The sequence below is a fragment of the Mchenga conophoros genome, linkage group LG4, assembly GCF_057382185.1.
Source record: "Mchenga conophoros isolate Kocher_MC1m ecotype Shallow Benthic linkage group LG4, M_conophoros_male_GT1.1, whole genome shotgun sequence".
In the NCBI taxonomy this organism is placed as follows: Eukaryota; Metazoa; Chordata; class Actinopteri; order Cichliformes; family Cichlidae; genus Mchenga; species Mchenga conophoros.
The window spans coordinates 2964783-2979023 of NC_140529.1; the positions used below are offsets into that span (position 1 = coordinate 2964783).

Here is a 14241-nt window from a genome sequence, read left to right on the forward strand (position 1 = left end):
CATTGCTCTGCACTGCATCATCCATCAGCAGGTCCTTTGCAGCAAATGCCTGAAGTTTGACAATGTGATGTCTATTGTTGTGAAATGCATCAACCAAATCAGATCCAGGGGCTTAAAGCACCGAAGGTTCTGTGCTTTTCTAGAGGAAATGGAGTCAGAATATGGGGATGTGCTCGACTTCACTGAGGTACGTTGGCTCAGCAGGGGAAATGTATTAAAGAGACTTTTTGAGTTGAGAGCAGAAGTGAAGCCTTCATGGAGAAGGATGGAGTTAGTGTTCCTGTGCTAACTGATCCCAAAATGGCTCATGGACTCAGCTTTTCTTGTTGATATGACACATGAGCTTAATGTACTGAACAAGACGTTACAAGGCCAGGGGCAACTTGTCAGTGCTGCCTATGACAACGTGAGAGCATTCTCCACAAAACTGGCGCTCTGGAAAGCTCAGCTCTCTCAGACAAACCTTTGCCATTTCCCAGCATGCAAGGCACTCGTGGATGCAGGCACACCATTCAGTGCTGACGAGTATGTTGATGTCATTTTGAGGCTACAGGAGGAATTTGATCACAGATTTGCTGACTTCAAGACACACAGAGCCACCTTTCACATTTTTGCGGACCCCTTCTCCTTTGATGTGCAAGATGCCCCTTCTGTGCTTCAAATGGAGCTCATTGAGCTGCAGTGCAACTCTGAACTCAAAGCAAAGTTCAGGGAGGTGAGTGGAAAAGAAGACAAGCTTGGACAATTTTTGAGAGACTTGAGCCCTAGTTTCCCTCGGCTTTCCCGAATGTTCAAGTGGACCATGTGCCTTTTTGGTAGCACATACTTGTGCCAAAAGCTCTTCTCCACTTTGAACTTCAATAAGTCCAAGTACAGGTCCAGACTTACGGATGATCATCTTCAAGACATACTGAGGGCCGCAACTGCTTCCTCCCTCAGGCCAAATCTGGCTCGGCTATGCGAGAGGAAACGCTGCCAGGTCTCTAGCAGCAAGGAGTAGGCAAGAGAAGCCATGTTCAGAAGAACAGTTCATTTTCTACAGTGTTCCATTCATGTTCAGAAGAAGGTTATAGAACTGTTAATACAGACATTTCAATCTAAATACAGCAGATATAGAAGACTGAAAGAAACACACAAGTTCACTGACTAAAAATATCTTATTGTTTTATTTATGTATTACAGATTGATTTATTTTCTTATTAATTCTTAATTTGTTTATTTATTTTTAATATTTTGTGTTAAAAAATAAAAATAAAGAGATTTGAGAAGATTGGAATTTTTTAACCATGCCTTTCTTGTGGAAAACCTAATGCGGCCCAGCCTCACCCAGACTCTGCCTGCAGCGGCCCCCAGCTAAATTGAGTTTGAGACCCCTGTCCTACACCATAAATCAGTAAGAGAGGGTACGACCTCTCTCATGGCCCCAAGTGGTGTGTGCATGCCAGAGCACTCTGGAAGGCACACAGAGTCTTTACAGACTACTAAGGATCAAACCTCTATCATCATGCAATCGATTATACAACTCTAAGCATATATGAGTAAATATTTCTAAGCATAAATGACAATCAACAATATAAACCTTACAGCTGGTTTTAATAACAGAATTTATTTGTTTCTCAAACGAGAAAGAGCTATCGAGAAACACTCCTAAATCTTTAGTTCTGAACTTTTCCAGTGGCCCAAGGTCAACATTATCTGCTAATGCTAAATAGGCTGCCGTTATTAACTAATGCTAATTTGATGTGAATTAGCATTATGCACTAATGCTAACACTTTTTAACAATGTGAGTAGCTAATGCTAACACTATTTCCCTTAACTTTATAACATTGTGAACGGCTAATGCTAACACTCTTTTCCCTAGCATTACAACATCTGAGCTGCTAATGCTAAGTAGGCCGCCATTAGCACCTACGTCTATCCATCCATCCATCCATTCGCTTCCGCTTATCCTTTTCAGGGTCGCGGGGGGCGCTGGAGCCTATCCCAGCTGTCATAGGGCGAAAGGCGGGGTACACCCTGGACAGGTCGCCAGTCTGTCGCAGGGCTAACACACAGGGACAGACAACCATTCACACTCACATTCACTCGCACATTCACACCTAGTGGCAATTTGGATTATCCAATTAACCTATCCCCACAAGCTGCATGTCTTTGGACGGTGGGAGGAAGCCGGAGTACCCGGAGGGAACCCACGCAAACACGGGGAGAACATGCAAACTCCACACAGAAAGACCCCGGCCTGATGGTGGAATTGAACTCAGGACCTTCTTGCTGTGCGGCAACAGTGCTAACCACCGTGCTACCGTGCTGCCCACCTACGTCTAATTTAAGGCAAATACGCATTAGAACCTAATGCTCATATCGTTTTCCTTTGCTTTATAGCAATGTGAGCAGCTACTGCTAAATAGCATTAGCTAATAACAGCAGTCTAATTTAATGCAAGTTAGCATCATTTGCATTATAACGATGTGAGGAGTTAATGCTAAGTATGCTGCCATTAGTGGCTAATTCTAATTAGGGGTGAATAATTATTACAAGCTAATGCTAATATCGTTTTCTCTTCCCTTTTAACAATGTGAGCAGCTAGTGCTAGGTAGGCTGAAGCTAGCAGCTAATGCTAAAGCTAAAGATAATTTGATGTGAATTAGCATTACATTAGTGAGGAGTTAATGCTAAGTAGACTGCCATTAGCAGGTAATGCTAATTTAAGGTTAATAGGAATTGGCATCTAATGCTAATACCATATTTTCTTGCTTTAACCCTTTAAAACTGGTCAGAGTGGGCACACTCCGTTTTGCGCAACTATTTTTAAATCCCGGTAGCACTGTAATCACGTGAGCTAGTGCAATAATTTTTTTTGCATATGAAACCTGAGGAGTTGTATTTACATCTTATGCCATCAGCTTGTCCTAGGTTACAGTTTCCTTCCACATATGCTTAGGACTCATATTGCTCTGCTGGAAATAGTTTATTTTGATGCATATGCTGTTATTTTGCAAATTTGCAGTATAATATTTATTTTCGTTTTTCCTGCAGTATATAAAAATTGGTGTATTTCAAAAATAAAACTATGAAGGCACTCAAAATAAATTTCCTGAGGTGGGAAACTATTTTGTGCAACTTTTTTGTATTTACAGTTTTGAGGGATAAGCCTCTTAAATTTCTCTAACTAGAAATATATGTTAAAAAAACAAAAACGATTTTAAATTTTTTTGTAGTTTATTGCACTTTTTTGCAATTTATGTAATTACTATGCACTTAATACATACATATTATTAAAATTTAGGCTGTAATGGTTGTATTGATGTATAGCAACTTGAAATGCTCCCAAAAATGGCTCTACAGCATGTAAAAATATAATATAAGCTCTGGCGGACTTGGTTCTATGGTAGGTCTAAACGGGTTAAATCAATATCAGTAGCTAATCCGATTGTTCAGTCTGACGTCAGGTGAAGTCATTTTTATGCATTTAAGAGCTGTGTTGAATTCAACATTACAAACTGAACATTAGAACTATCCTCTTCTCCAGGATTTTCCTGATTTAACATTTCAATATGACATTTCCAGCGCTTTGTTTTCTCTGCTCACAGACAAAACAGATACACGCATGTATATACAGCCCACGTCCAGCTCTGCATGCACTCCTGCTCCATTTCTATAGAGAATAAACAACGTAACACAATCATTCTCCATTGTTTTCAACTCAACCAGCTGCATTTAATGAAGGAGTTTGAATTTACTTTACAACAGCTGCTGTTGTTTCCTGTCTGCATTCATGTTCTTAACTGTACTCCACACATTCTGAACTGGTGTACCGTAATTGTCGGGCTATAAGCCGCTACTTTTTGCACAAGCTTTGAGCCCTGCGGCTTTTAGTCAGGTGCGGCTTTTCTATGGATTGTCCATGAGCGGATTTGTTTTGTTTGTTCCGCTGTTGTACGGCACTACGTTGCCTGGCGGAAGGATCGGGGTTCAAGAGTGGTATGTTGGTCACATGTCCATCCGTCAGGCAACGTAGTGCAGTACGAGGTAGCGCGAAAAACAAACTTCAAAGTAGCGCTACCCGTTCAGCTGGAGGCCTGGATGATGAGCGGCGATAAACTTGCAAAAAGCAAGTTATGCCCAACTCCACCATTGGATTCTGACAGCGTGGAAAAGTGTGAAAACATCCACGATCACCAACAGATTTCGAAGGGCTGGACTGCTGCATGATGGAGAGGAGGACACCGCCACGGCCCTTCTGAGGGTGTTCGACTCTGACACTGACAACGAGGATTTCTTTGGTTTTGAAAGTGACAACGAAAGAAAGAAGCTGAGAGTGGATGACGAAGCCACCCTGAGCCTGTTTGTTTCCGACACTGGAGGAGAGGACTTTGGTGGTTTTAGTGCGCAGGAAGATGGTGGTGAATGACTGACTTTTCTTCTTGTTAAAGCCGTGTCACTGCACCTGAGCCTAAAAGGTAGTCCGAATCAATTGTTCTGGTGTGCTGTAGGTTATTGTTATGTACTACATTTGTTACTCATTTATGAAGCACAGTACATGTTTTGTACTTGTAATTACCGCTACTTGTACATATACCTAAAAAGTTATGCAAATATGTACCCATAACTTGTTTTTCAAAATATTAATAAAAGGGGTGTGTCTCCAAACAGCCATCTCTTTCCTGACAATTCCCTTTGTGCATATTCTCTTACATATGATAAGTCAACATTGAAACACCTGCGGCTTTTGGTCAGGTGCGGCTAATGTATGTACAAAACAGGATTTTCCCCTGATTTTAGCTTGTGCGGCTAATATTCAGGTGCGCTCTGTAGTCTGGGAAATACGGTAGTTCTTCCTAAAGTACTGCAGTATTCCTGCCAGTACATCCTTTTAGTTTTCCTAACTGTTTCCTCTGATGCTCGTTGCTATTCTTTCCTCAATGCAAATTCATGCTAAGCTCCTTCATATCCATCCCTGTTTCTAAACCTGTAATAATTGCTTTAATGTGTCTTTGGCCTAATTATGAGTCTGTCCATATGTTTGTAGTTCCCCACTTGCTTTGGTTTCTTAGCTCTGATTCTCTCAAATTTATCCTTGAAATCATTTACTGGCATCTCTCCCTCTCACTCCCACTATCCCCAGAACACCAGAGTATTCATCTCCTGGTTTATCCTATGGCCTCTTTGCATTTTCTCCAATCATCCCTGTTTCTAGAGTCTCACCCCATCTGCAGGCAGTCCAAGAGAAACTGCCTCTGCCATTTTCTTCTTCTTAATCTTTGATTTTTCTCTTCACTTTCTCCATTGGGTCTTCTTAGACGCACTTTCCAGAAAGCAGCAACATTTTTTGTGCCCCATTTTTCAAATTGTGCATCTTACTTCAGCTTAATGTGTTTCCTGTTTTGTTTTTACACAGGTCATGTAAAAGAAATCCTACCAGAGACTCGACAAAGCTGAACTGAAAGACAGCACAGGCAATAAATCAGAGCAGCACAGAACTTAAGCTCATGGTCCATAGAAGCTGGGCTCTACAGGTGTACCAGGACAAGCTTAGTGTAAGTCCCTCGAAAAAGTTTCACTTGTGCTGTTTCGGTGTAAATTACTGGTTTGTTTGAACAATTTCATCAGCTGAACCATAAATACTCCAAAACAATTTCTTTGTGACTCATTGTGATTTTTTATTTTGTAATATTAGCATGTCAAACTCTACATTCTCTACACAGATGAGAAATGAAGTGTATTTAATAATAAAAGTTATCTCTCAGAGACAAAGTTAGTGTCTCATTCAGGTCTGTATCTGAGTAGCCTCAGACACATGCAGTGCTCATATTTTCTGTTTTGTGTGTCACTCAGACCTCTTCCTGACAGGGGCAGCAATTTCATTTAAAGTCCCATTCACTGATACAGGCTGCTGGAGCTCCAACCAGGAGGGTACACACATGATCCAGGGAAAAAAATTATATATGGTCTCTTAGATAAATATTAAGAGGTCCTGTGTTTTACTAAAAAATCAAAGTAGTAAAACACAGGACCTTTGGGTTAGATATAAGGTGATTTGACAAATCATGTCTGTTGTAAATGAGTAAGCCATTTATCGACCTGACTCAGGTTTTAAATCATCATCAGAAAAGACTGAATCCTGACCTGAGAATTGTACACTTTGGACTCTCCACTGCAGAAAATAGAAGCTTCAGTCCTGAATCCTGCAGGTTGTTGTTACCCAGATCCAGCTCTGTCAGACGGGAGGACTGGGAGCTCAGGACTGAGGACAGAGCTTCACAGCTTCTGTCTGACAGGTTACAGCCACTCAGTCTGAAGAAAGGATGACAAGAAGACATGAAACACTTGTGTTAAAGTATATTCATGGTGCCATGAGGAGCTACTACATTTACAATATTTCAACACTGTTTCAGGACATGCTGGAATCCTTATTGCCTCATGTTACAAAAGACAAATGTGGCAGTTTAGTGTGATTTGGATGGATTCATTAAAAAAACCAAACATACACACTGTTAATTTTTTCCAAATGAAATTGATTAAATGATGTTAATTGATGAAAAAAAAATCGATATTGCTTGATCTGACCTCAGCGTTTCCAGTTTGCAGTATTGACTCTTCATCCCAGCAGACAGAAGCTTCACTCCTGAATCCTGCAGGTTGTTGTTACCCAGGTCCAGCTCTGTCAGATGGGAGGACTGGGAGCTCAGGACTGAGGACAGAGCTTCACAGCTTCTGTCTGACAGGTTACAGCCACTCAGTCTGAAATCAAGGTGGAAGGGAGACAAGATCAACCAAACAAATCAGAGCTTTATTGCTTTTTTATTGTTTTTAAGCAGAAATCAGTGAGGTGCTGGTAGATTCTGTTCTTTTGGTTTATTACCCAACAACACACACATACACTAATATTTGTGACTTTTGTAATAGTAGCATTTACAATGCAAAGCAACAGCGATCACAGATTGAAGGGGCCTGAATAAAACTACAATGCAGTGATTTTTAAGATGACCTGTTCTTCCAATTTCCAACAACAGATTTCTCCAACCTTACAGTTAAAAATAATTCTTTATCTCATACTGAATCTTGGTGCAACTCCCCCCAGTTTATTAAAATGAAGAGGTACTGAAGTTGCTGTAAGTGATGTGTGATGCCACTGATTTCCTTTCTGATCCAATACAAAGTAAAATTCAGGCTGGTATCTGCGATACTGATGAAAACTATTCCTTCAGAATCAATACAAGACATCATAAGAAAATATGATGTTTTGTATAACATAAAAAGCCTGAATTTTAAAATATTCAGTTAATAATCAAAAACAGATGTGACTGAAAATAATAAAACTGAGAAACATTTTATGGCCATTCGATCCTTTTACAACCATTGCAAGAGCTTGGTTGGCATAGCCGGCAATACGTTGGATAGTAATAAGTCCGGTGGGTGATGGGCTCCACCAGGGCTGCCCTTTGTCACCGATTCTGTTCATAAATTTTATGTTTAAAGGCTGTATCAAAAGTTCATTCAAGTTACAATATTGTGGTCAAAAGTTCTCCTTTTTTCTTTTATACTATACAACTACGCTGTCTCATGGTTTTAGGACATGGATCTGTCATGGAAGAAATCTATGACCACTTTTAATCAACATTTTAAAAATAAACATGATCACAGATTTACTCACAGAGCCTTGTTGGAGGCTTTGATCACTGGCAGCAGCCTCAGAAGAGCCTCCTCTGAAGCAGAGTATTTCTTCAGGTCAAACACATCCAGATCTTCTTCTGATGACAGTAAGATGAAGACCAGAGCTGACCACTGAGCAGGAGACAGTTTACCTGTGGAGAGACTTCCTGATCTCAGGGACTGTTGGATCTCCTCCACTAGAGAACGATCATCCAGTTCATTCAGACAGTGGATCAGATTGATGCTTTTCTCTGCAGACAGATTCTCACTGAGCTTCTTCTTGATGTACTGGACTGTTTCCTGATTGGTCTGTGAGCTACTTCCTGTCTGTGTCAGCAGACCTCGTAGGAGAGTCTGATTGGTCTGCAGTGAAAGACCCAGGAGGAAGCGGAGGAACAAGTCCAGGTGTCCATTTGGACTCTGTAAGGCCTTGTTCACAGCACTCTGGTGGAGAGATTGAAGTTTTAGTTTGTTAAATAGTTTAGACCATGTAGAGGTTGTTTGTTGTTGTTCCAGCAGATTGAGTCCAGAGTTGATGAAGGTCAGATGGACATGAAGAGCAGCCAGAAACTCCTGAACACTCAGATGGATGAAGCAGAACACCTTGTCCTGGTACAGTCCTCTCTCCTCTTTAAAGATCTGTGTGAACACTCCTGAGTACACTGAGGCTGCTCTGATATCGATGCCACACTCTGTCAGGTCTGATTCATAGAAGATCAGGTTTCCTTTCTGCAGCTGATCAAAAGCCAGTTTTCCCAGAGACTCAATCATCTTCCTGTTCTTGGGACTCCAGTGTGGATCTGTCTCAGCTCCTCCATCATACTTGACCTTCTTCACTTTGGCCTGAACCACCAGGAAGTGGATGTACATCTCAGTCAGGGTGTTGGGCAGCTGTCCTCCCTCTCTGGTTTCCAGCACATCCTCCAGAACTGTAGCAGTGATCCAGCAGAAGACTGGGATGTGGCACATGATGTGGAGGCTTCGTGATGTCTTGATGTGGGAGATGATCCTGCTGGCCTGCTCCTCATCTCTGAATCTCTTCCTGAAGTACTCCTCCTTCTGTGGGTCAGTGAACCCTCTGACCTCTGTCACCATGCCAACACAGTCAGGAGGGATCTGATTGGCTGCTGCAGGTCGTGTGGTTATCCAGAGGCGAGCAGAGGGAAGCAGTTTCCCCCTGATGAGGTTTATCAGCAGCACATCCACTGAGGTGGACTTTCTAGGGTCAGTTAGGATTGTAGTTTTGTGGAAGTCCAGAGGAAGTCGACACTCATCCAGACCATCAAAGATGAACACAACCTGGAAGTCTTCAAAGCTGCAGATTCCTGCTTCTTTGGTTTCAGTAAAGAAGTGATGAACAAGTCCCACCAAGCTGAACTTTTCCTCTTTCAGCACATTCAGCTCTCTGAAAGTGAATGGAAATATGAACTGGATGTCCTGGTTGGCTTTGTCTTCAGCCCAGTCCAGGCTGTATTTCTGTGTTAAGACTGTTTTCCCAATGCCAGCCACTCCCTTTGTCAGCACTGTTCTGATTGGTTCATCTCTTCCAGGTGAGGCTTTAAAGATGTCTTCTTGTCTGATGGTTGTTTCTGGTCTGTCTGGTTTCCTGGATGCTGTTTCAATCTGTCTGACCTCATGTTCATCATTGACCTCTGCAGTCCCTCCCTCTGTGATGTAGAGCTCTGTGTAGATCTGATTCAGGAGGGTTGGGTTTCCTGCTTTAGCGATGCCCTCAAACACACACTGGAACTTCTTCTTCAGGGTGGATTTAAGGTTACGATGACAAACTGCAGCTTGAAGTTCTGAATGAGAAGAAAAATAAACACTCAATTCCAAAAAGAACTAATCTTTAAAACATGTTGCTCCATCTTCCATCTCTGGAAAATGTCTCATTTATCCAGCAGCTTAAATCTTTAGATAAATCCTCTTACTGCTCTGCAGACGGTCAGCCAGCTCCTCCTGCTTCATTCTCCTCAGGAAGTCCACTGTGATCTTCACAAACGCCTCTCTGCTGCTGCTCCTCTGACTCTCTAAGCATTCTGGGTAATCTGGACTCAGAACCTTCTGGATCTTCTTCAGCTCGTTCTTCACAAAAGTGAGGATGTTGTCCTCCAGCAGCTGGAACAGAATATTTATGAATGAGCCAATCAGACTGAAATCATGGAGCCAAACATCAGATCCATGTTGGACACACTGACGATCCACTGGTCTACAAAGAGCAGCATGGAGATGACTGTGAACAGAACAGATGTAACAGTAGTTGTTGTACATGTACAGACCATAAATATGGAGTCCAGCTGTGTTTGATGCTGCTGGGCAGACTGACCACTGGGAACCTCTGAGCTCTGCTGCTCCACTCTGTGGAGGAACCATGAAGGATTAGATCAACACAGGATAAAGATCCAGGAGTTTCTGCTCAAATAACTTCATCTGAATCAAGTCTGTCAAGTTTTAAACTCTCAGATTGTGAACATATCAGTAATTTTCAGTCTGTTTTCATGGACGTCCTTTCAGTGGTGATGTCAGGGATGATTTTGAAGAAGCTCATCAAACTGAACCATCAGCAGATCACTGCTCCAAAACCAGAACATGATCCGAGTCTCCCTCCACCACCAGAACACCAGCTTTACTAACGTGGTAGATCAGTGTAGTACAGATCAATAACTGATGAGTCATTTGATCAAAATCACTGAGTGCTTCACGTCTGACCCTCTGATGCTTCTGTAGACATTTTGCATATTTAATGAATGTCTGACAGTTTTACATTCATTCTATGAACACAGTGGAAATGTTGTGTTATAGTCTCCATGTTGTTTCCAGCATCATAAATTCTTAAGTTCAGAAAATTCGATTCTTTCTTCACAGCTGAAAAACAACAACATTTATTCTCTATTGAAATCTGCATCGTCCACTCCAAAGGTCACAATCTGAAGGTAACATCTGGTTTTGTTCCCTGTGGTTAACTCTGAGCATCAGTATGGTGGGATTTATCCACTACATCCACACCACTGTGGTTCAGTGTTGTCCTGATGGAGTAACAGCAGCCAGTATGATCCAGGCTTTAGCTGCTGGGTCTCTGTGTGACCTCTCAGACTGTTTAACAGATCAGACACAAAGAGAATCAGAGCAGCTCTGTTCTTTAAAGACAAACATGAACCCACTCAGGTCACACTTTCCCCACAGATATGAGCATCACTGTCCTCAAACAGCAAATGACCAAGTCGAACATTTGGATCTTTTCTCTTTCATTCTTTTCTTTTTAATGAATCTTTGTAACAATCTGAGGATGTTTCAGGTCATATTTATCCAGGAAACACAAACATGTAAAGGAGTCATCACAGCTCTCTGACCTCGTTGCTCCAGGTTCACCACTGAAGTTTGGAACGTCGCCTTTGGACCGGTCACTCCTCACAGACGGACAGCTGGACCCTGCAGACTGTGACCTCTGACCTCTGCAGACACAAACATGATTGAAGCAGCTGTGATCACACAGACTGCAGATAATGCAGCTGTTTCCTGTCAGTAACATCCTCTTAGATTAGAGTTCAGCTTTTTACAGGAAAACTGGACAAAACTGATTTTTGTTACAAACTCATTTTCATTTCCTCTCAGCTCACAAACACAGTCAGACAATCAACCAGAGTCAACACTGATTATAATGTCAGTGCAGAATTATTTCTGTTACTCAGTGAGTTCAGCTCTCTGACCTCGTTGCTCCAGGTTCACCACTGAACTCTGGATTATAATCTTTGGACCGGTCACTCCTCACAGACGGACAGCTGGACCCTGCAGACTCTGCTCTGTCCTCCTCTTCCTCCATCATCGTCTTCAGTCAGTCTGAGAGGTAAACCACAAACACTCAGTGAGTTCACATTAACAGGAGGAACTGAGTTACAGTCGCTGACCTCTGACCTGTCATGTGACCATGAAACCAGGTCAATATGTCTGTAGGTTCAGTCATCCAGGTCATGTGATCTAAGGAGCTTGGAGAGAAAAGAGACGTCTTTAAGTTTCTGGAAGACGTTTCATCAGAGAAGCTTCTTCAGCTCTAAAACCAAACGGTGGAGAGTCCCAGATATTTAAACCTGAGAGGGAAAGAAAGCATGTCGCTGACCCACCACTGATGTTATTTCAAGGAGGAAACTGAGAGCCTTTGCACCAGGAGCACAAACATCAGCTCCAGCAATGATCCACTGATGTGTTTTTATTCCATGTATGAATGTTGTTATTGACAGAGATGACGTTTGTGTGTCAGTGATGCAGTGACTGTTGTTGTTACCTGTACAGGCTGGTTAGACTCTATGAAACAGATCATACAGATCTCTGCATGTTAGAAGAGACTATTAAAGGTCATGAATGAGACAAAGGCAGGGAGGCGTCCTTTACAGCTAAACAGCAGAGTGAGAGAACAGCCAGCACCTCTACATTTATCACATTATACAGCACATGTATGATACTGACAGGGATGAGAAGAATTTAGTGATTCTGATCCCATCATTGATATTACTTATTGATTCTCAGTAGCTCTGCTCTGACAGTCACCACCATCACTGAGCAGCATATCAAAGACATTTGTGCACATTAACTGCATGTTGTGGCTCAAATGTTTGTGCATGTTGGAGGCATTTCCTCTTTGTTGTGATCAGTGTTGGTCATTACTCAAAACAGTCATTATTACACATATTACACAGAACACTTTGATTAAAAGTAATGGAGTACGTTACTTCATTACTCCTCATAACATTACTTTGATGTTACTGTGTGAAATGAACAAATGAGCATGTAACAACATAAAGCTGAGGTACAGCCCCACACACCAACACAGATCCTGATGAGGTCACGTGATGTTTCTCTGAGTGTTTATGAACACAAATCAAAGATGAAACAGCACAAAGACACTTCAAAGTGATTCTACTGTAGAAACATGAACAGGTAGAAACCTGCAGCCTGACTGCTCATCACTTTGTTACCTGTTCAAGTTCAGCAGCAGCAGCTCACTTTATCACGGTGCTGGTCTGGGGTCAGTGTTTACTCAGCTTTACGTCACTCTGGGTTCTTGGCTAGCCTAGCTTTAGCTTAGTGTTAGCATGCTGTGTGCTAGCTTAGTGTCAGAGCTCTGCAGGTGTCTCGTGTGTAAATATTAATCACAGTGACAGTAAAGGAGGTAAAGGGCTGTGACGTCATCACGTACGCTGCGTCCTCTGTGGGCTCTGAGTGAACTCAAAGTACAAACTACAAGTACACAAACACGAACGTAGCTCAGAGTGGCGGACACACTCGGCCTCGTTGGTCCAGCTGTGAGTCCGTTACCGTGAACTATGGAGCGGCAGATTTGTGCTGAACTAAGCTGCACACAGCTGATGTTAGCCAGGAAACATTACACACTGACTTTAATGGAGAGACCGGAAATACAAACACACACAGTTTGTTGTGTGAAGAAATCAAACACGAGCTGAACAAACAGTAAAGTTCCTAAAGACAAACTGTTAAAGGAGGAAACAAAGCAAACTTACAGTTTCTTCACACCAACAACAAGCTCCACTCCACACCTGGACACTAAACACGGACACACAGGTGAGCTGCTTCCTGGAAGGAGGCGGGGCTCCACCTGAAACTCAGCACAGGTGGGAGGGGCTCAGCTCTGTGTGTGCTGATGTGTTAACTTTAAAAATATGCCGTCTGACTGCTCAGACTGAGTCAGAGTAAAGTTCACATGCTGACGTGTGGAGACATGAAACCTTGTTGTAGCTGCAGGTGTGAACACACTGATCCCAGATCAGCTCTGCTGTATTTGTAACATGAACATTTCTGCTGCAAAGCTTCAAATGTTCAGCATGTTTCTCTGTTTCCAGTCTATAGATCCAGTCACACTTTCTACCTTCACCTGTGCAGTAAAGACTGAGAGCAGAGCTGAAAGCAAGCGTCCAATCAGTGAGCAGCATCAACACCTGAGCTTCATTCAGACTCTGTTATTGAAGATGTTGTTGGTACAAAGTTCATCTGCTGCTCACATGAATCCATGAAAGATTTATTTCACTGATGTTTCTTCAAAGCTCATTTCAACCTGTTGAAGTCATGAATGAAAGTGCAGACTGAGAGTGGATCACATGATGTTTGAGGTGTGTCATGTGACATGTTCAGTATTGTCACACATGTCTAGATTGTCCCTGATATCATAACTGCTCAAACACTGATGATTATATTTGAAGAATTATTCCTGATGGCAGCAAAGTTTGAATGGAGCTCTCTGTCTGTGCTGATTTGTCGCCCTCTGGAGGTCAAAGCACAAACTGCATGATGTCACTGTAACCACCACAGTGACAGGAAGTGTTTTTATGACTGAAACACTGAAATGATGCTAACGGCTGTCGTTAGGCTCACTGACAGCAGTGCTGATGTGTTCATGTCAAACACTGGCTCAGGTCAGACTCCTTCATCCTTCTCCAGCGTGAGGCCGCCCTCAGACCCACAGGAGCTCTGACCTTTGACCTCCTGACCCTAACCATTTTAGTCTTGTTGCATCTGCAAATCCATCCAAACTGTAACCGAGCAAAAGAAGCTGGAAGTTGTTCTATGAATGATGTTGT

General features: G+C 42.3%; 1 protein-coding gene and 1 pseudogene across 1 annotated transcript in view; both read right to left on the reverse strand.

The window, feature by feature from the left end:
- The window catches only part of LOC146575278 (protein NLRC3-like), a 17626-nt pseudogene extending 4369 nt beyond the window's left edge, over nt 1–13257 (reverse strand).
- The window catches only part of LOC146575276 (protein NLRC3-like), a 227691-nt gene that overhangs the window by 64591 nt on the left and 148859 nt on the right, over nt 1–14241 (reverse strand). The gene's annotated exons all lie outside the window — the stretch shown is intronic.